Here is a 22,241-nt window from a genome sequence, read left to right on the forward strand (position 1 = left end):
AATGTCATCTATTCACTCTCCCTATGGCCTGTTGGACTACACTGGGAATTAAACGTTCCATGTTGCCTCATGTCGACCTTTAGAGATTGGACAATGGACTATTTTCATTCATTACCTATGGACATAAAAGACATTTTAATGTTTGCTTTCATGACCTTGTTTCGTTCAAGCCCCTTTCCGATGCTGTGAGGTGGTATCTAGACAGTATGGAGCACCATAGAAAAAAGCCTAACTAAATAAACAAATGTCTTCGCACGGATATTGTGTGTCATTTCCTCATAGACCATTGTATGCACAGTAACATCCGAATACTGATTGCATCTGCCCTGCATTACAATCATGTTTTGAGGTTTTGAACCCAACCATTCCAAAAAATCTGGGGGTTTTGACTGATGTAAACCAGTCCATTTAAGAACAATTTCTGAAACATGTTTTGGCCTAATTTGTAAGCTAAGAAAAGTATTTCAGCGGCTACCTTTGCAGAACAGGAACCAGGCACGTATTGTGGGCCACCTGGACTATGGAAATTCTCTAATGGTTGCAATGAATGAGGGTCTCTTCTTCAAGCTCCAGGTGATACAGAACACCGCAGGTTTGCAACCTACCCTCTCATTCTCCTTCTGAACCCACATAGAGGTCTCTGCACTGGTTGCCTTTAAGAAAGAGTGCCCCTTTTAAGCTTTCATGTCGAGTGCATAGGTCTCTTCATGGAAATGGCCTGGTTACCTACAAAATAGGTTGCAACCTTACATTCCTAATCGCAACCTTAGATCCAGTGATCAACTGCTATTACACCCCCGGTACATCCGTACGGTCAGGTAAGAGGGACGCACTTTTTCCTTCTTGGCCCCCAACCAAGGGAATCAGCTGCCACTAAACCTACGCTCCTGCGTTAATCTAGCTGTATTTTTTTTTTTAAACTCCTGAAAACACGGCTATTCAATCTGTAAATTTCAACTAAACTGGATCTGTGTGGTCTGCTGGAGCACCAAGAGACCCTTTGGGAGGGCGTTTTGACCACTTTAGAAATATGTATAATAATAATGTTTGTTGCCTCATCCAGAGTACTCTCTTATTGTTATGCAAGATATTCAGAGTGCTGCTGTAAGCGATCTAGAACCCAACTCTATGAATCAGGAATTGGGCCCTCATTTACTAAAGCTTTGCATGGGCACTCATGTAGCACTACCGACAGAAACCATTATAAAGGTGTTAGATGCTATGCATCCTCAAGCAACTGGACACACTTTAATAAAGGAGTTCCTAAGTGTTTTAAAGATTTGCCAGTTATCATGTATTGGATGTAGTGTTTTCTTACGTGGGCGCATAAAGTCATCTGCATACCCAAGACTGGTAATAAACTACTGTACTATACCTCAAACTAATTCTGAACCGTGAATGTGAAGACCGCTTTTCTTAAGCCTTAATATTGACTGGATGCACAGTGTAGATATTGAATGTGCAAATTAGAGAGCCCATCTTTAAACCGAAACTATTCGAGCACTCTCAATGGCCTTGAGAAACCGATCAGGAAATAGTGAAACTTGATGGATGAAAGCCAGATTTATTATTTTAGGAAATTTGAAAGGAATGTTAACTGTAGAACCATTTTAACATAATAAGCGTACCTGTTTTATAAGTGATAACTATCATACATCCGTGATATGTGCCAGGGAGCAGTGGTTGCATAGGTTAATGCACCCTTAAGCTACAGGGCAGTTTGCCTATTACTCCAGTTCTCTACTGCAATCCATATCTATTCTATGAGTGGGATAACAATTGGAAGAGCAATCAGATTTGGAACATGGACATAAGCATCTGCAATATGCAACCTTGAAAGAAGGGCAGCGGAGGATTGTTTGGTTTACCCAAAGTTAATATAATCACAGAACACTGAATACTTCAGATGGAATCATTCACAATGCCCAATGCCAGTGTGCCCTCGTTGCTCACGAGTGTGCCCTCGTTGCTACCACCATCAACGTGAATTTCCTCTGTCTACAAGCGCTACAGATAAGGGGTTCGAGTCTCACCAAGCATCCAATCCATCTGCTGGTATTAAACTGCTATATCAACCCTGCACAGACCCTAATGAAAGACCAGATGGAGGCACTGGCATCAAACCTGGAGCACTTGTTAAATGAATACAAAACACACCAGGTGATTTTAGCAGGGGACTTCAATCTAAAAGACTTAGACAAACCGGAAACCCTCCCCCGGGGATCGGGAAGGGCGGCTCCCCTGCACGACCCTTTCTTCAGCTATAAACTGACATCAACCCATGCACTGAAAACATCTCGCTCGAGCGCCTGGCAGGCACAACCCACTTTCCGGAACGTGTCCAGAATTGACTATATCTTGATAAGTGGAGTACTGGCGGATAGAGTGACTGATTTTGAAGTTGTGAACCTTCAGGATAGCGACCATAGGCCACTAAGAGCAATATTCCAGCTGGTCATACCAGCCGCCACCCTCTACCAATCCATCGGGGAGTCAAATGGGGAGGAGACACACAGTGTCCTGCGGAGAATCAAGTGGACAGACAAGACAGAGGGGAGACTTCAATCATGGCTGGGCCAGACACAGGAAGGGAGTCTGCTTGCAGTGGAACCTCCCATAATAGGATGGGAGCAAATCATCGTGGATTTACAAAACAAACTCGGAAATTTCAAACAACAAAACTCAATGATAAAAGTGCATCTCAAGACTCGGAACACCTGCCCTCAGGTTGTACGTGAACTTAAAAAACTCCTGCGCAAGGCTCTTGTAGCAAAGAAAAGAGGGGGAAGCCAAACAGTAGGGCCATCGATATCAGCACTGAGGGCTTCCCTAAGGAAGAAGCTATGGGAACTTAAAAAAACAGACATGGAAAGCAAATGGCTAAAAGTTTTCTTCCTCCTCAAACAAAAGAACCTTGCACGACTCTGGAGATTCATCAGCTACCTAAGCAACCGAGGACCGATGAGAGAAAACGGGGTGGCTGAAAAAGATTGGATTCAACACGTAAAACAGCTATATGAAACAGTTTCCAGTAACGAACTCCCGTCATTGGACAAGACGGAGCTAACCGAGGATGTCCAACAGACCTGCATCCAGCCAGAAGTCGCAATCTCAAGCCCAGGCAACAACTCAAGGGGTAGTAGCTCCCCGGCTGACGCTGATGATACCACACTGACCTGGACAAACTCCGGACAGGTCATTAATATCATCAAGCGGATGAGGAATGACGGTGCGCTGGGGCTCAACGGAATTCCAGCGCAGGTCTTTAAACAGGCAATAGAGTTCTGGGTGACACTCCTAACTCCGCTCTTCAACTACACCTATCTGACCGCCACAACCCCTGACTCTTGGAGGGGCTCCATATTGTTTCCAATCTTTAAACAAGCATTGGAAATGCAATAGGTCTCGCAGTAGTAAAGTTTGAGCTATAGGTGTTATTTTTTTTTTTGTTTTTTATTTATGTGTTGTTTTTTCTAAATAGCTAAATTAATAGCTTTCTTCTTTACAAAGCCAATAGTTATAATTTTTGTAAATGTGACACCTCTAGCATTTGTAAAGCAACATGTTTTGTATTAACGGGACTTATATGTGACTTATATGTATTGATATAAAAAAAATCAATGGCTTAAAAAAACAATTAATAATTAATACGTAAATAAAATGGATTTTATTTTATATTGCCAATAGCTTAAAGTTTATTAAATATATTTAGTGAAGATGCTGTGGTTGCGCTGAGTGAGGGTGAGTGAGGGTGAGGGTGAGTGAGGGTGAGGGAGGGGTTGAGGGTGAGTGAGGGTGAGGGGTTGAGGGTGAGTGAGGGTGGGTGAGTGAGGGTGAGTGAGGGTGAGTGAGGGTGAGTGAGGGTGAGTGAGGGTGAGTGAGGGTGAGTGAGGGTGAGTGAGGGTGAGGGGTTGAGGGTGAGTGAGGGTGAGGGTTGGTGAGGGTGAGGCTTTAATTGATGGAGCCCTTTGAAACCTTGTGATGACATAGATCTATGCTACTTGAGAGGCACTGTAAGGGTGTCAGCTGCTGAGCTGTGGAGTGCGTGATTGTAATGGAAACGTATAAAAATGTTTGCACGAGTTACAGTCTGATGGTGTATTACAAAAAATCTATAATTTGAAAGCGCTTTTTTCTTAAACCTATTTTTTTTTTACACATTTTGTGACAGCCTACCGTATTCTGGTATAATGTGAGTTTAAAACAACTTCATTTTCACAATGCTTTCTGTCACATTCTGGGCCCTCAAAACACTAAAAATACACAAGTCATTCTTCCCCACAATTGCCTAAGAGGTACGTCCAAAGGAATGAGTGGTGTCAACAGAGATGCATTTATTTGTAACGAGCTGTAGTGTAAGTTCACATGCAGCTTGCAAAATGCATTATTTTTAAGGCATGGCGATCAGACTTTGAAAACCAAACACCGAGACATTGCTGAAACACAGAAGCAAGACCACAAGTTTGCATCAATTGAGGGCCACAGAACACCAATGTAGAAAACAAACATAAGGAGTAAATAAATGCAAACTTTTACACATCAGATCTTCTCAGTTAATTATTTTCCGTAGAGGGCTTCTAACTCATTCTGCACTGGAGCGCATGACAAATCACCTTTGTTCACTCGTTTGTCTACTTGCTAAATGTACTGGCTAGAATGATGTTGAAACCCGGGACAGTCCCTACACATTCGGGTCACCCGGATACCCTGTGGTGTGGATCCTAATTAAGGAAATGCACTGCAGTACATGCTAAACAGGTAGATTTCTGTATTATTTGCGCTTGCTTGCCAAGAAATAAAGTTGGGACGGTGTCATGATGTGTGTACATTCTGTCAAGAGGTGGGGCTGATAGAAGTATATCTCATTTCAACAGCGCGACTACCATAAATCAAAGATAAGAGCTTTATTTCACGATTTTTGCCGTGGGAAATTGTTTATTCAACTCGTCGGTGACACACCACAGCGCCCACTCGTTTGTTTACTTCTTTGCAGCCCTCGCACGCATCTGCGCTCTAGAACCACATGACCGGGCTTGGTAAGAGGCCAGAAAGGCAGACAAAATACACAATTCGCTCACTGATCCAGCGGCCACGTTAAAGTCAGGCAGGAAATTACATGTCCCATCCTTCAACAAAGGAAACAAGCATTTGCACCGGAGGCCAGTACTTACCAGCATAGTCCTAGGTCTGTACCGCATTGATGCTGGCTGCGGGTCGGCGGCTCTTTTGCCGAGGATGATCTTCAGAGCTGGGAAGAGAGCAGTGGGCTAACTCGGGAGGGGGCGGAGCGGGTAAAATAAACAAACGAGACGGAGGGAAGAGAGGGGAGGGGGGAGGAGAAATGCGACACGGCGGGAAGGGGAGGGGGCGGAGCGGGTTAAATTAAACAAACGAGACTGAGGGAAGAGAGGGGAGGGGGGAGGAGAAATGCGACACGGCGGGAAGGGGAGGGGGCGGAGCGGGTTAAATTAAACAAACAAGACGGACGGAGGAGAGGGGAGGGGGGAGGAGAAATGGTACACAGCGGGAAGGGGAGGGGGCGGAGCGGGTAAAACAAGACGGACGTGCACGCGCTTTTAAGCTCAATGCGCATGCGCATTGAGCTTAAAAGTCACGGGCACTGCAAGGAATCGCCACGATTCCTTGCAGTGGATCAAGAGTGGATAAGCCCCCATAGTCTCGCTTGCTCGATGCGCATGCGCATCGACAGGCGAGACCTAAAAAGGTGACCGCTTAGAGCCATCGAACTACAGGCTCATAGCCCTGCTCGACTTGGAGACTAAGGCATACGCACACCTATTACTCAATGACCTAGAAAAATGGTCTGAAGAGGAAAACATAATACCCACGTACCAGACTGGTTTCAGGTCCAAGGCATCTACAATGGATAACGTCCTGGCGCTAGCACATCTTTCAGCCAAGGCAACCTCGAAGAACCACCCCCCACTATTCTGCTGCTTTGTGGACTACAGTACAGCATTTGACAAAGTGGACAGAAAACGCCTATGGTGGAAATTAGAAAAGTGGGGGATAACACCGAAACTTCGGAAGGCAATAATGTCACTATATGAGGCCACCTGGGTGCGGGTTAAAAAAAGCACTCGAACAGTCTCTCCCAAAATAGCCACAGTAAACGGACTGAAGCAAGGGTGCGTGCTGGCCCCCAACCTATTAAATTATACACCGCGGATATGGGGGAGGGCCTAAAAGGTGCCAGTCTAGTAGCCCCCAGATTAGGAAGAATGAGGCTACCAGTTTTACAGTACGCTGATGATACGGCTATAATGGATCACGCGAAGATAGGCTTACAAAGAGCTCTAACGGCCCTAAACAGCTTTAACATCGCCAATAGCCTGACAGTCAACAAAGGGAAAACTAAGGTCATCATCTTCGGATCCTACCATCAGAAAAGGCTCGTACAATGGCAGTTGGTAAACGCTCAAATACCCTCTGTGGCCTCATACAACTACCTGGGGGTCTGGTTCTCGGAACGGGCCAAAGCAAATGTCCACCTAAATCAGCTGGCTTTGAAAGCCAACAAGGTAACACATCTGTTAAGACAATTAAGTCAGAACCTGATCAGCCCTTCCGCTAGCCCAATTTTGAGAGCCCTAAGAGCAAAGCTTCTTCCAGCAATCTCCTATGGTCATCTGGCCTTCTCTGGGAAGCTGGACGCCCTTCTCAACTCTGCCCAAGTCACAGCTTACAAGTCAGTGTTACATATACCAAGGTCAGCAAGAAGAACCAGGTTGAGACTGGAGCTTGGCCTAGCAAGGCCAGATGTGATCGGCCAGGGGGAGCTTATTAAGTTGTACCTAAGGATATTAAAGATCCCCAGCTAACTCCCCCACTTGGGATCCATCTATGAAGACCCAGCATCGACATGGCATACTAGGCTGGGAAATGCAATCAAAGCTCTTAAGATAGAGTAAGAAAAGCTCGCGCGGCAGGATATCCCACTGAATGCTTGGAAGAAAGCCATTAATAAACAAGTGCACGAAATCTCCTTTGAACTTGATTATAAAACCCTTCGCCGAAGTTCCAATTTGGAACCACTAAACAACTCATACACGGTGGGCATAGCACAACCATATCTAAGCGAGGCCATCACAACACAGGCCCGAAGCAAAATTTTATCCATGAGGCTGATTATGCTCGGGATAGCAGACTTTAACCCCGCTTGGGTCCAAAGAGGGGATTCCATATCCTGCAGGCTATGCACGTATAAAAGGGAATCCTGGCTGCACCTTCTCTGCTGCTGTCCCCATTTCAAGAATGAACGCCGGCGATTGTTGCGCCCGATCTGCCTCAATCGGAGTATAACAACATGCTCGGAAGCCTCAGCCTTGTGTTTGTCTACCACCAACACAATGACCCTAGCGAGATCGGCGAAATTCGTTCACCAAATTGGGCTAGCAATAAAAACCCATAACAAGAGTATTTCAACACTCAGGAAGCCCACCGCAAAAGCAACGGATCAAAATTGAAGTGAACTCGTCACGTAATATCATTGACAGTGCCACTTGTACGCCCCCCTATGATAGAAAGTAAAGACTTATTTTTACGCATATAAGGCTGGGAAAGGCCAATCAAATGGGACTAAGACAAGGGGCACTGTATCCTTTTACATCGTTCTGTTTTATTTAATACTGTTCTTTTAATTAGTACAGGCGTACACATTTTTTATTTTTACAATTACTGCTCTCTGTACCTTCTCCTTTTTACTGTAAAGATTTTAATTAATTGTACAGTTAATAAACAACCTCAAACCTCAAACCTCATTCACAATGCACGAATGCTGTGAACTGAATTAAATAATGGATAATCACTGAAAGCCTTTAGAACAGCAATCAAAATTGGTTACACGAGGAGAAGCCATGAAAACTTTTAAAGCCTATTGTCATATAAATGAGATAAAAGCTGGCAGAACAATCATAGTTGGCAATCTCATCAGAAACTACACATTTGACAAACCCTCTTTTTATCTATTTTCTTCAGGCTGAAATAGTAGGGGTTTATGTCCTTCAGTAGACTCTCGAATGTGGACGGTATTGTAAGGCTCAACCCTTGCACCCTATACATTAGAGAGTGAGACCCGAAGCTCTAAGCAAGTTTGCATCCTGTATGATCCAGCCTTAGCTTCCTTTCCTCACCCATCTATGGAAGCCTAACTCTTTCTATTACATCACAGAGACCCTTGTTTATAGTTTACATAAGGTGGCATGATCCTGCCCTTTAAAGGTTTCCTCACAAGATGGTGGTAGCATGAATCATGACTTCTGATGTGGCCACCGCTGCACTGCCACTTACCATCCTGAATCAATGTTCCCAATCTAAATGGGTAGGTGGGAGTTACAGGAGAAGGTGGAGGGGTTGTTACAGGTTTAAGCACCACCCATGCTGAGAGGAGATGTGAGGGCTTGAGCAGGGCGAACACTGCTCCAAGATTCCTGTACTGGCTTGCTGAAGCCTGCAGGCAGTCGCTCCCCTGGACTCAATCAAGCGACATCCGGGTACGCCGGTGCCTAGGGTGCAGATATGGAAGGCAGGAAACATTGCTAGTCAAAGAGCAGCACATAGACTTCCACATCAAAAGTCAGGGCATACCATGAAAAATAGATGGAGGGTTCAACCAATAAGCGCAAACTTAACCCGAATCGGGTATCAGAGCACTTTACATACCACCAGTTACGTCACATGAGGACACCCATTCATTTTTGTTAGGAACAGGGAGATTAAGTGATTTGCCCAGAATCACAAGATGTTTTTAGTAAATGACTTTTCCACTGTCCTCCATTAGATAGACTTTACCATGACATCTGTGACATCATAGAATGCTAGGTGCCTCTCTGGCTCACAGTTCCTCTTTCTACCTCACTGTGGCAGTTGGTCAACTCAGGCTGAGCTGCTAACAGCTGGCTCCTGGTGGCGTCATATTTGTACTACATATCTTGTCTTATCCATCTAACCTAGAAGGGATCTACAATAAAGGATTTACCTACTTACAGAGTTGGACTCTGCATCTACCTTTACCTCAATTTGGCGATGATATTAACTGGATGAACCCACGTGTGAACTATGGACAAAGGCCAACTAAGGGATTAAGCAACTATAAGAAAAGATACCTAAGACATCAACAACTTACAACACGTCAAGTGAAAATAGAAGGTAATGCCCAGCTGACCCCACCAGTGTCTTGTTCCACCTGGACAGCCTGCAACCTGGGCGTGTATTTTTACTTTGATGTCTGCTTGTGTATGGACAACATGCAAACTGGGCGCTTCGTTTTCTAAGAGACTTTGCAGCAGCCTCTGTCTACTTTGCCTGTCTCTGCCCTGTGTATAGAAACTGGAGTTTTCTTGAGAAGCGCCCCGTGTGGACTCAAGGTATTGTCTGTACCTTTGTTAAGGATGTGTCTTGTGAGAGGCGTACCATATTTACAGCGACATGGATTTCATTGGGGAACGGTCTCTCTGGTGAGTTTTTGCACTTTCAAAGTGATTTGCAGCGGCGGAACTCGCTACTTTTTGCGCATAAGTCCTGTGCGTCGCCGTCTGGTGTTGTGTTACATGGCAGACCCAGTGTGAGGGATCGTCGGAAAGTCGGAGGTTCCTGGCAGCATGTGGATGCAGGGTGGCCGTGTTTTGCTAAGATCGTTTACTCACCGTCCTGGATGCCGATGACGGTTGGTCGACGGTTGGTCAGCAGTGATCTTCTCTCTTTCCCTGCTACCGTCCAACTGATGACGAGTTTAGAATACTTCTGGGAGCTAGCAAAGGTCTTCTCCCGTAGCGAAGTTCTACTCACATTCTAATTCTTTGCTCCTGTGACGTCAAGCATAGTCTCACGCTGCCACTGTCAGGTCGACCTTGTTCAGCACGCCTTTGCCGTGAACCATCCGGCAGAGGCGTAACAGCGTGCCTCCATCTTGGTCTGATTCAGTGCGCTGTTCCAGGTTATGACTGTAAGCGTGTCTGGTGCTCCGAATTGCGACATCGAGCTCGAAGCATCATTGTGGAGTTTCTGCTCTGGCGTAACGATGGTGACAATCTTATGTATACGCTTCTGTGCCGCCGAGCCGATCAATTGTGGGACACGAGCTAAGTCACTACTAGACCAGCACCATGAACAATTTAGTGAAATCTATGCCTGCAATCACCGTCTCAGTGTTATTTGCGGGACGGCATTTGGGACAAGGATAACCTACCCACAACTGAACGGGTCTCTGAATCATGATCCTATTGCGCTAAAGACCTCGGGTTAGAGATCGCTCACCGGAGCTGATGTCTTTCATTATTTGCAGTAGTAGTTGACATTTCGCTGCATGTTTCGTACTGGTTAACACATCTCTGCATGTTATACCCTATCTTGGGAAGTTAACCCTTTGTGTAGCCTTCTTTGGGGAGGTTGTAGGGTGTATTGTTGTACCTTATTGGATACTCTACTTAGGAGATGTTGTGGTCTTGGTTTTCCAAGGTGTTGGTGGGAGTCAGTGGTAGTGGTGTTTGCGGGTAGTCAGTGCCCCATTTTGGTTCCCAGGCTTATTGTCCTGTGGTGTACCCTACATAGGTGAGGTTGTATGTTTGTGGGTAATATTGTTGTGTGATAGTGGTGTTTGCAGGTAGTCCATGCCCTATTTTGGTTCCCAGGCTTATCGTCCTGCGGTGTACCCTACATAGGGGAGGTTGTACCTTCTGGGTAGTCAATTCCCTATTTCTAATATTTTTGTGAGATAGCGGTGTGTGCGGGTAGTCCATGCCCCATTTTGGTTCCCAGGCTTATCGTCCTGCGGTGTACCCTAGAAAGGGGAGGTTGTACCTTCTGGGTAGGCAATTCCCTATTTCTTGTATCTTTGTGAGATACAGGTGTTTGCGAGTAGTCCATGCCCCATTTTGGTTCCCAGGCTTATCGTCCTGTGGTGTACCCTACTCAGGGGAGGTTGTGTGTTTGTGGGTAGTCAATGCCTTATTTTAGTTCCCAGAATTGTTGTCTTGTGGTGTACCCTACTTAGGGGAGGTTGTTGTATTTTACAAAGTTAGTTCCCTCTGTTGTTTCGTGTGGAGATTGTTTGGGCACTATGTTCTGCTCAAAGTCTACCTTCTTGGAACTCGTGGTCAAGGGTTTCATGTTGGTAGGACTTTGAGTTAGGAGCTTTACATTCAGTGTCAGCATACCTTCATCAGGGGAACTCTTAGTTTTTTTTTGGTTTCCAGGGCGTTCACCCTGTGGTGTACCCATGTATGGGGAGGTTGTGAGTGTGACCATCTTTCTTTGCTGTTTTGGTCTTGTTTCATTTTAACCATGCTGTTTTACTAAGGGAGGGGGATGTGGCATGTTATTGTATTTTTGCTCTTCTAATGTTTAGCATTTTATTGTAATTCTGCTCATGATAATGTTACCTCACATCGTACATTATTAGTTTGGTTATCTCATTTTGTACTTTCCTTCCAATGTTATATTTGAGGTATTTTGGCTATCTTTTCCTATTTTCTGTTGCAATTCCCTAAGGAGAGAGGATGTGTAGTAAATGACTTTTCCACTGTCCTCCATTAGATAGACTGTACCATGACATCTGTGACATCATAGAATGCCTGGGTGCCTCACTGGCTCACAGTTCCTCTTTCTACCTCACTGTGGCAGTTGGTCAACTCAGGCTGAGCTGCTAACAGCTGGCTCCTGGTGGGGTCATATTTGTACTACTTATCTTGTCTTATCCATCTAACCTAGAAGGGATCTACAATAAAGGATTTACCTACTTACAGAGTTGGACTCTGCATCTTCCTTTACCACAATGTTCAGCATAATTGCCGAGACTCGAAGCCAGTTCCCCAGATTCAAGGTTGACCACCCTAGCCGTTAGGCCAATTCCTCTCCCCAGTAGGTAACTGATCTATTCAGGTTTCTACTAAAGAACCCCGGAGAACAGGAAATCCACATCAACTGTGCTCACAGACTCAACCAATAGAAAAGTCCCATTTGATGTTGTGGTTAAGATCCACTACTGTATATAAACTACAATATCCACGGGTCTTGCTCAAACACACCACTAAATTGATGTGTGTTGGAGCCTAAAAAGGACCTAAAGAAACCGCAACCTATTCATCTCTTGACGGGCTATAGAGAAATAACTTTAAAAAAGATGGATTCCCATCACTCACCATTTGTGACATGTTTCATCATCTGGGTCTCCTCCTAGTGACACGCTAATGTCACTAAGCGCTACAACATTTTCAAAAGGAAAGGGGAGCTCACAGATGTTTTTATGTTGTTCAGCTATGTATGATCCTACAGATGTGAGCAAACAGTTCGTGTAGGAGTGATAAGTGCAGGTGAGAAGCCACAATGGACTTTGCACAAGCAGAGGCAGGGAGGGCATGTGTATGGGAGCATTCATTGCACAGACACAGGGAGGGAGCATTCATTACACAAGAAGAGACAGGGAGCGTGCACAGTTGGTTGTCAGAGTGGCTGTAATGAAGATTGGGCTATATGCTACAGCATCTTATAGTTACCTGCCGATTAACTCTTCATCTATACAGGAGAATCACGCAATAGGCCTGGGATCACACAATGTATCAAGTGGCTGAGCTGGGACTTTAGTTCATGACCTCAAACTTAATTTTGCTTTTGGTAGAGGTCATGGAAGCTGCCAACTGTATGCTTTTTTTCCTCTCGACGAAAACCAGCTTGCATTGTTGAAATAAAGCATCTGCAGGCAGAGTATTATCGCCAAGGGAAATGCGAAACAAAACAGCTGCAGGCAGAGTTAGTATCTTCACGAGAGGATGTATTGTACTGTTATTGAATTTACCTAGTACATATTACTCCTGATGAGGTGTTAAAGAGACTTATGTTGAGTAGTATGCCACTCCATAACATAAGGTTAGTGGTTTTTCAGTGGTAATTGCTCATACATTTTGACTAGAGTTAAATCCGACTGACCAGTTGCACAAAAAAACACTTTAATAGATACTTCTCAAATCAGTACTATAATGTGCCTATTTAGTGTCAAAGCTTTGTTAAAGAAATACACTTTTGAAGATACTATCATATTTTCACTAAATAGCATAGTAGCCTATCCTTGGGTGTGTTTGGCCATTTGCCAATTGCACATGAAGTAACAGTTAATGTTGTAGCGCCAAGGGTAATGTGCTGCATGGCTAAACGCTTATAAGGTCCCAAAGGCAAGACTTATTGGCTATGCTGATGCTTGTTTATATTTCTTTTCTCCCTCTTTTTCTCCTCAGCTACCATTTTCTTTCTAGCTTTTGGCCAAAATTCAGTGAGTAAAACAAAATTCTGGTTCCTAAAATAAGAGTACTTGGGGGCCTCACATGCAACCACCGGGTCAAATTAATAATTAGCCTCAAATCAGAAGAAAACAGAAGGTGTGGGGATACTGATAGGACTAAAGCACACCTTTAGGGAAGTGTAAGTGTAAAAAAAAGAGTGGAGATGGCTGATGAGAAATCGGGTTTGGAATGATTGCTTAAAATCATTTGCTCACAGAAAGTAAGAGAGGGATCCTCCTTGACCAAAGGGACAGGACACCAACACAACAATAAGTCAAAGCAACAATTTCCCTTTGGAGTGCTTTGAAGCACACTATGCATAACTCATACTACATATATGCCAAACACACTTCTAACACCAGAGAGTGTTACAAAAGCTCCAAAGCTAATATATAAATGTTTTATTCAAATACATTCTATTAAAAAACCCATTAAAATACATTGAAACAGGTCAAATATTGCACCATAAACAGGAACAACTTTCATGACGAGATGAATGCTGTCACCACCTGAGAAGAACGAAGTCCACATCATGGGCTCTACCCTCTCCGCCTGGAACGACTACTGGTGGCCAGCAGCACTTGGAACCTCTCTCACACCCATAGACCACACACAGACTCCTCACTCACTATGAGCCACGAGATCAACGCCATATCATCATCCTGCTTCCAAATTCCACGCCTGCTCCAAAACAGAGCATCCAGAATGCGTCCGCCAGACTCATCCTCCACATTCCCCACCACAGCACCTCACCAGCCACCTAAAAGACTTTCACTGACTCCAAGTCAATAAAAGAATCACCTTCAAGCTCCTCACAGATACCTTCAAACAGGCCGGCCTTTGTACCTCAACCACTGCCTTGCATTCCACATACCCACAAGAGATCTCTGCTCTGCCCATCTGGCCTTGGCTACCACACCACATATCCAGAAGACCACAGCCGGAGGAAGATCCTTCTCCTACCTCGCAGCAAAGACCTGTAACACCCTCCCTCTCCACCTCAGGCAATCACGTCACTATCTCAATTCAGGAAGGACCTCATGACCTGGCTCTTCGACTGAACCACAGCACCTTGACAGAGCTGCAGTTCTAGCCACCCTCAGCACCTTGAGTCCCTTACGGGTGTGTAGACGTGCTTTACAAGCTTTTGATTGATTGATTGATTGACTGATTGCACAGAGAATAAGGACCATTCAAAGTGGAAGGAAAACAATAGAGTTAATGGTTAACAGTAATAAGCAGTAAAGTTCAAATGGAGCTTGAACCAAAGCAAAAAACAAAATCAGCTTGTGTGAGACAAGCAAGACTACAGCAGTGAGAGGGAGCTGGCACGAGGACCTGAAAAAGTATTGGGCTCTTGATGACCACTAAAAGACCTAATATATTTAATCTATGCCCTCCGGCAGTAAATCCAGAGGTGACTGCAGTCTAGAAGAAATTGAGCTGAAATTATGAGTTGTGTCTCTTGTTCTTTAGTGGTGAAGTGTTCTCGGATAGTTCAGGTGTTGGATGCCTTGGATGCCTGAACTATGGATTAAATGAGAGTAGACTCAGCAATGGGAAGCCTGAACATATCATTCACGTCTAACAAGAGGCATGTCTATCTCTTCCACCAAAATCAAACAGCTCAATAATCTACATTTTAAGAAATGATGAATTTGCTTTATGTATGCTTTGTGTGTCTTATTTGTCTGGGATGGTGTCCATGCAGAGGCAGCACACTTGCACTCCCCATGTGTAGGCATTGCATTGCTATTTCTTACCGGTTCAAACCAGTGATATTTGGCAGCAGAATGCTTGGGAAAACTTAGTCCACTGTCAACTAAAGCCTGGGCCTCTCAACAGTAGCGTTACCCTGATATTGGGTGTAATAGGTTAGAAATGCAAAAGCTTTGTGCAATAAAAACAAACACTCCTGTGTGCACTACTGGATCCAGTGTTAAAATAACAAACCTATAACCATGTAGCATGATTGGTGTCTCTCTTGTGTCTGATTCAAATGCGTCTGTCTATGCCCGGGCCAGGCTGATTGCCATAATTAGTGTAGACATTTAGGTACAACTGTTACAGAGAATATGGTCATTCATCTCAAAAGAATTTAAAATAAATGTGTAACACAAGCTACTTTTTAGAATTCTCATTGGCCCTGGAGAATGTAAAAATAAAATGTATAATTTAGTGGATTAGCACTTTATGTAGAAGGGCTTCTGATAAGGATTAAAAGCAGGGAGGTTTTTAATCATGATCTTTGCTATTCCGATGCGTTATTTCATAACCTCAGTCACACATTCAATGTAATCTGGAGTCTGCACCAATACTTGCATACTAGAACACAATTTGTTTCAAAGTAATTTCAAGGCAATTGTATTTTTTGGCAATTACTTGCCTGGTTGTTTCATGCATGGTTGTACCTTAGTCGTTTCACATTAGAACGGTTCAATGTAGGGTGCTAATAACAAATATTTTATTATGATTTATAAAAGCACAGATTCCCGACAGAGTAATTAACAGGCAGTGAAACTGCCACTTGTTCAATCTCAGGAGGAGCAGCTATGCATTGAGATGTAAACTGAGACTTGGCAGCCACACATCCAAAAATCAGTTGTGTCAACCTAGTAATCTTAATATTCTCAGAGAAGTGTAGTTCTGTAGCTTTAAACAAGCATATGTTACGATGAGCAGACTGCAAATAATACTTCTGGTGAACCGCCAGACAGAAGTGGCTTTCTGAAAATTAAATTAAAATATTTTAAGAGATCTTTGTCATTTCATAGAAATAATTTTTGGAGAATAGCCATAAAGGGTAGTAGTCTTGACCTGACTCTTAAGTGTTTTTAATCGAATTCCGGAGAAGCTGCATCTTAATTATCAAATCACTCATTACTCTTTTAATGGACTGGCTTGATAGTGAAGCTCTCACCACTCAATTATTTGAGAATCAAAAGGAAAGGGGCTTTGGTTCCACCCACATGTTGGGTACCAGGCGTACATGTTGTGATTGGGTAGTGTGTGCTTCCACAAACAAAATTCTTGCCCTTCCAACAGCTGTAATCATTTTGTTTATTTATCCAGCTGCTTAAAGGTAAATGTTCAGGGACACACACATGACATTGAAATGCTATGAAAGTGTCTGGGATAACTAGATAATTTATGGTGTTTTCACTAGCAGCAGCACCGAGGGGAGGAGGGCAGTCATTACCCTGAAGCAAGTTGTGAGGGGTGGGATAAGGTCTAGCTGCAATTGCAGCCAAATCTTAAATTGTGTTTAACATACATATACTCCACCCAGTAAATTTGGATCTGGTTTGGTGCACCCAAGAAAACTGATGTAGAAACGCCATACCATTCATGATCAAGCAAGCAGAACTCCACGCATCAATTCCACTCCACCCCATTTGCAATCAGTGCCTATATCTCGATTTCGGCCTCTAAAGTAGCTGGGAGACGGGGGGCGCTAGAGGGCGCACTGCGGAATGGTTGTCTGAACAGACAGCTCCGCCGGACGGACTGAACAACGTGCTATTCCAGTCATACAATGCTCCTGAAAATGTAATTGCTACACATCCAGGGGTAGCTAAACTGGTGAAGAACGCTCGTGGCGACTTTGAAGTCCCAAGCTGCAGGTCATCTCATCGAAATATGTGAAAGTTTACAGCTCCGGTGGTCGGCGGGAGCGGTGCAAGATGGCGGTTGATGTGCCCCGGACCTGACAGACCCTGCAACGGATGCGTGCACTTTCATGGAGGCTCCATGTGACACCGGAGCGTTATGACTGCAGACTAACACACGCTAGCGGTAAGGCGCATGGACCCTATAATTGCTCGCACAACTGGAGGGCTCTAAATCTGCACTAAGCGTGGGTGAGCTGCCTAAGAACTGTGAGGCTGGGACACCCGCTGCCTTATGGCGCACAACAGAGGCTGGGCTTCATATCCTACATAATCAGCTTTCATGCACCCGCGTAGGCGGCGCACAAATCACATAACCCCCTAACGGCGTTAACAGCTTTCAATATCGGCAAAGCGGCAACTCAGGCTTTGGCGCGAAGACGGTCCGCAAGATGGCGGCGCCCATTGCCAGAAGCAGTGTCATGTTCGAGCACCGCACCGCATCGGAGGACATCGGGCTAGCTATGCTGCTGCGGTGTTAACCGCACACGGGGGTCACATCACAGCGCCACAGTGTGGACCTCAGCCTCAGCGAAATCTCGTGACCTGCCAACCTGCATGCGTCCTGATTACTTTGCGTTCCTCAACGGCTTTCCTTACCCTCCCTATCACAAACAGCCGCCTGGAGCACGGTGGCCAACAGCGTGGATGCAATCAGTGCAGAGCGGGGTTTATGTCGCTGGACGAGGGGTCTACAAGCGGGGTGGCGCGAAGCGCCGCATCAACACGACGGTGGTCATGGGCCACAGGATCTCCTCAACCTGTTATCAGTAAAGCTTGGAGGCTAGGGGTGACTCGCGCCCGCGGCGCCTATGGTCACAACAAAGAGCGTCACGTAAACACAGATACTGCGGCACTGCCAGTTTAATGCGCGAAACGAGGGTGAGGTGCTGGGATGCGACGACCAACGCTATCTCCATGGTGTGAGCCCTGTTAACGATCTGTGGCTTATGTAGCACAATCGGAGCACGTGGTAGCTGCACAATGCCTGAACTGTTAACGCAAGGGGACGGACTGTTGGCAAACTGAAGCGGCGCTCAGCCCTGGGAGTGCGTAACCGCGCAAGGAACGCTTTGCAGCGCGAGCTATGTATTAGAGGCCACGCAGGGATATACAGCCGTCAGCTCGGGCGTGTGGGGCTTGAGGTTAGGTCTGGGTGGCTGTGGTACACCGGACAAGATCTGCAAATTGCGTGTACAAGAGGGAGACCCTACCACACCGACGCGTGCTTGGAGGCCACTATGGACCAGGAGCAGTGGTTGGGTGCTTGCCCCGGAGCACCCGCAGGCTATCTGCGACACTGGGAGCGACAGATCCAGTTACGAGCGTTGACCCACAGGACATCGCGATCACCTGCCGCGATACCTCCAGTTCGCTGTGATTGACGATCTCGAATTACTATTGTTAGCCCGCTGTACTGTCCCGCGCTCTACTGCGACACTGCAAAGCTAGAAGCAAGATGGGCAAGCCAGACAAACAGCAGCCAAAAATTAGCTTTGAAACCCGCAGGACCGCCAGGACATCCTCATCACAATCAGATACCGAGGCGGAAACACCGGGAACGACAGCAAGCAACATGGAAGCTATCCTGAAGTCTATCCAATCCACACTACATGACATAAATGGCAAATTGGATCATGTTACGTCCAGGGTAGACAACATGGCAGCAAAAATGGACAAGCACGGCGAGCGATTGGACGAGCCGGAAACACGAATCTCTGCTGTGGAGGATGAAGCACGAACAAGCACGTCCAAATGCACGGGATTCGAGAAGATATTGGATATCATAAAAATCCAAGTCAGAAGAGTTGGAAGCGAGATTGAGACGCAACAATATTCGCATAGCGGGGGTACCGGAATCCACAAACACCGGGAAGATGGAACTGTATGTGGAGGAGCTATGTACGACGCTTTTCGGAAAAGACGCACTGTCCCAGGTGTTCATCGTGGAACGGGCCCACTGCACATTGGCACCACGTCCGCCACCAGGTACACCACCCAGGCCGATTGTCGCACGAATATTGAACTACCGAGACAGAGACGTGATTCTGCGACTGGCTCGTGATCATAAGGACCTCACGTTTCAAAACAACAAGTTAGAATTCTACCCAGACTTTACCATAGCGGTCCAACAGGCCCGTAAAGAATTTAACACGGCGAAAGCTAAGCTGCGCGACCTGAAGGTAGAATACGCTATGCTGTACCCTGCACGGCTGAAAGTGTCTTGGAGGGAACATCAACATTGCTCAACTCACCCAAAGCAGCCAACGACTTTATCAAGAAGATCATTTCCTCGTGTAAAAATGAAAGGAGCGACGACCAGGAGGAAGATATTGAGTGAAATGTCACACCTAGCGATTGCCACAAAAGTTCTCATAATGAAACGGAGAACCAGCTGTGCCCAGTAAGCTACGCCGACTTCACCCCGCGGGAACTCACGGGGCGACTGCAACTCACTGCCAGCGACAAGCCCAACACTGCGAACTTTTGCCTATGCTGCTCTTCTGATGTATGCAGTGGGGTGACTAATACTTAGGTAGTGATCGACACGAGACTATACATTACAGACAGGTACGGCGAACCACTGGCCACAGCACACTGCAGGCAATTTCATGCACGTGGTAATGTCCACTAGTCAGCTGCGGAATATGCACACAGGTTACTGCGGGGGGGTTTATTCCTCACACTCAGGTTCAGCTTCCGCCCGCCCTCAGAACTGGACGTCGTCGAGCTCCATGATCCGTGGTGGCAACGGCCGGGTATGGTTGGAACTAGACTACAATGTAGGTGCAGTGTTATAACACCCTAACCTAACGAACCTAGACAATGTGCATACACCCGTGATCAATTTCGAATGTGCCACCTACTGCACATTACCTATTCCTCCAGCGCAGAGAGGGTGGCGGGTTAAGTCGCACTTATTTGTGTCCATGCTGCTTTGCTGATGCGGCTCTGCTCCCCATCTCACGTGCTGATCCTATATGCGGGACATCGGTCCTTGGTCACTTGATATTAAATTGCCCTTCTTTGTGACGCAGTTTTGCATGCTGGATTACCCCCCCCCCAACGTGCTTATCTGGTACGTAGCTCGTAAAGGACACTTGCAACTAGGGGTGCTGACACAATGTTGATTGTACTGCAACTACATGCTAGGTAATCACCTACTGTTCATTCACAGATACAAGAAGAGAGATATTACTGTAGTCCGTCCACGTCCGTCAAATCGGATGAAGACGTGTTGCTCAGGCGGACCCCCACATGGGAGTTCCCCAACACAGTTCTATGCAATGGGTTTGTTTATGCGGGGTATGGCCTCAGCAGGATTGGGCTGCTGTTGTGGGTGGGGGGTGGTTGGGGGATCTGAAGTTCTTAGTTATGGATCAAACTGCTTGAGATGCACTGCCTACTTCCGATTATGTTGTATACATTGTTTTTATCGTGATGCTAACGCCCAGTTGTTCCATTGTACTTTGCAAGCATACAGCTGGGTCACACACGGCTACAACCATGGAACGCACTACAACCTCACATGGCGGTGACAGACACAGGTGCCAAACCCCTTAATCTTTTTACATGGAACATTAGAGGATACACCAATCCCAAGAAAATTCGCCAAATCTTTGCTTCACTTGACAGATGGCATATAGACATAGTTATGTTTCAGGAGACACACGATGCCCCACACACACACACCCAGGTCGGGAGGAGATGGGCGGAATCGATACACTCCTCCAAATATTCTTCCTATGCTAGAGGGGTTTCCATCCTGGTGCGAAAAGGCACACATTTTACTGTAGACACGGTCAAGGTGGACACGAATGGTCGCTATGTCATACTAAAAGGCAGGGTGAGAGGCAGACAGATGACGTTAGTCAACACATATGGTCCCAACACGGACGACCCGGAGTTCTTTAATGAGATCTGGCAACAACTCTGTCCCGAAGACACGCATACTCTGTTGTGGGGAGGGGATTTTAACATAGCACTTAAGGACACCATGGACAGGTCGGGTGCCACGATCGAACATCATACAAGGGCCCGCGACAAGCTCCACGACATAATAGCTGAATTAAACATCAAAGACTTATGGAGAGCGCTACACCCATTAGCGAAAGAGGCCACACACACATCAATAGCGCATGGCAGTTGGTCGCGAATAGACTATTGGTTGGGGTCTGTAGATACGCTATTGTGGACCAGCGCGATAACACACTTGCCTAAAACGCTATCAGATCACAACCCGGTTAAACTGTCCCTGAGCATCCCCAATTACACACCCCCTCCATACAGCTGGAAATGTAATGCCGCAGCGCTCACAGATTTAATCTATGCAGACACAATCGAGAAAGCAATCCGGGAATACTTTCTTCTCAATGAGGGATCAACAGACGACGCAGGCCTCTTGTGGGAAGCTTTCAAGGCCACTATTCGTGGTGTGTGCATCGGTGCGACTGCAGGGATACTGCGTGATATAAGAACGCAAATAGCCAGATGTGAAACTAAACTACTAGCACTGGAGAATCAGTATGAGGCCTCGCACCAACAATCAACTCTTAGTGAAATAAGAGACACCCTAACAGAACACGGCCAATTTGCGGCGGATGAAATCAAATACCTCAGTAAAAAGCACATTGCAAGATCATACGGGGAGGGAGGACGCCCGGGGAAGGTATTGGCGGCTAAAATTTGCACAGGGCGTAAGTCATCCATCATCACGCAGGTAAAGGGGAATGATGGTGTATCCTATACAGATCCACAGGGCATACTGCAATGGTTTGTTCAAAACTACGGTGATCTGTACAAGTCATGCCCGGTGGCCACAAAACAGGAAACTCTGGACTACCTGGATGATGTCGCTATCGCATGGCTATCGGACGCACAAAGACAGTACCTGGCCCTCCCTGTCACGGTGGAGGACGTTACTGAGGCGATCCGATCCCTGCCGAGTGGCAAGGCGCCGGGGCCGGACGGATTCACTAGTGAATTCTACAAGAAATACGCAGATCTCCTGGCCCCCCGCCTGGTCGCCTTGTTTGGGGATGCACATGAAGCGCAGATACTGCCGGCAACATTGCGGGAAGCTATGCTCATTGCATTACTCAAACCGGGAAAAGACTAAACGGATTGCGCCTCATATAGGCCTTTATCATTACTGAATGTGGATTCAAAAATCCTTGCCAAAATTCTTGCCACCAGATTGCAACCACTTATGCCTAATCTTGTCCTCCCGGACCAATCTGGATTCATCCCCTCGAGGAATACGGCGCATAATACTAGATTG

General features: G+C 46.0%; 1 protein-coding gene across 1 annotated transcript in view; it reads right to left on the reverse strand.

Moving 5' to 3' along the window:
* The window catches only part of PRR29 (proline rich 29), a 950,736-nt gene that overhangs the window by 487,373 nt on the left and 441,122 nt on the right, over positions 1 to 22,241 (reverse strand). The window lies entirely within an intron of this gene.

The sequence above is a fragment of the Lissotriton helveticus genome, chromosome 5_1 (genome assembly GCF_964261635.1).
Source record: "Lissotriton helveticus chromosome 5_1, aLisHel1.1, whole genome shotgun sequence".
Classification (NCBI taxonomy): Eukaryota; Metazoa; Chordata; class Amphibia; order Caudata; family Salamandridae; genus Lissotriton; species Lissotriton helveticus.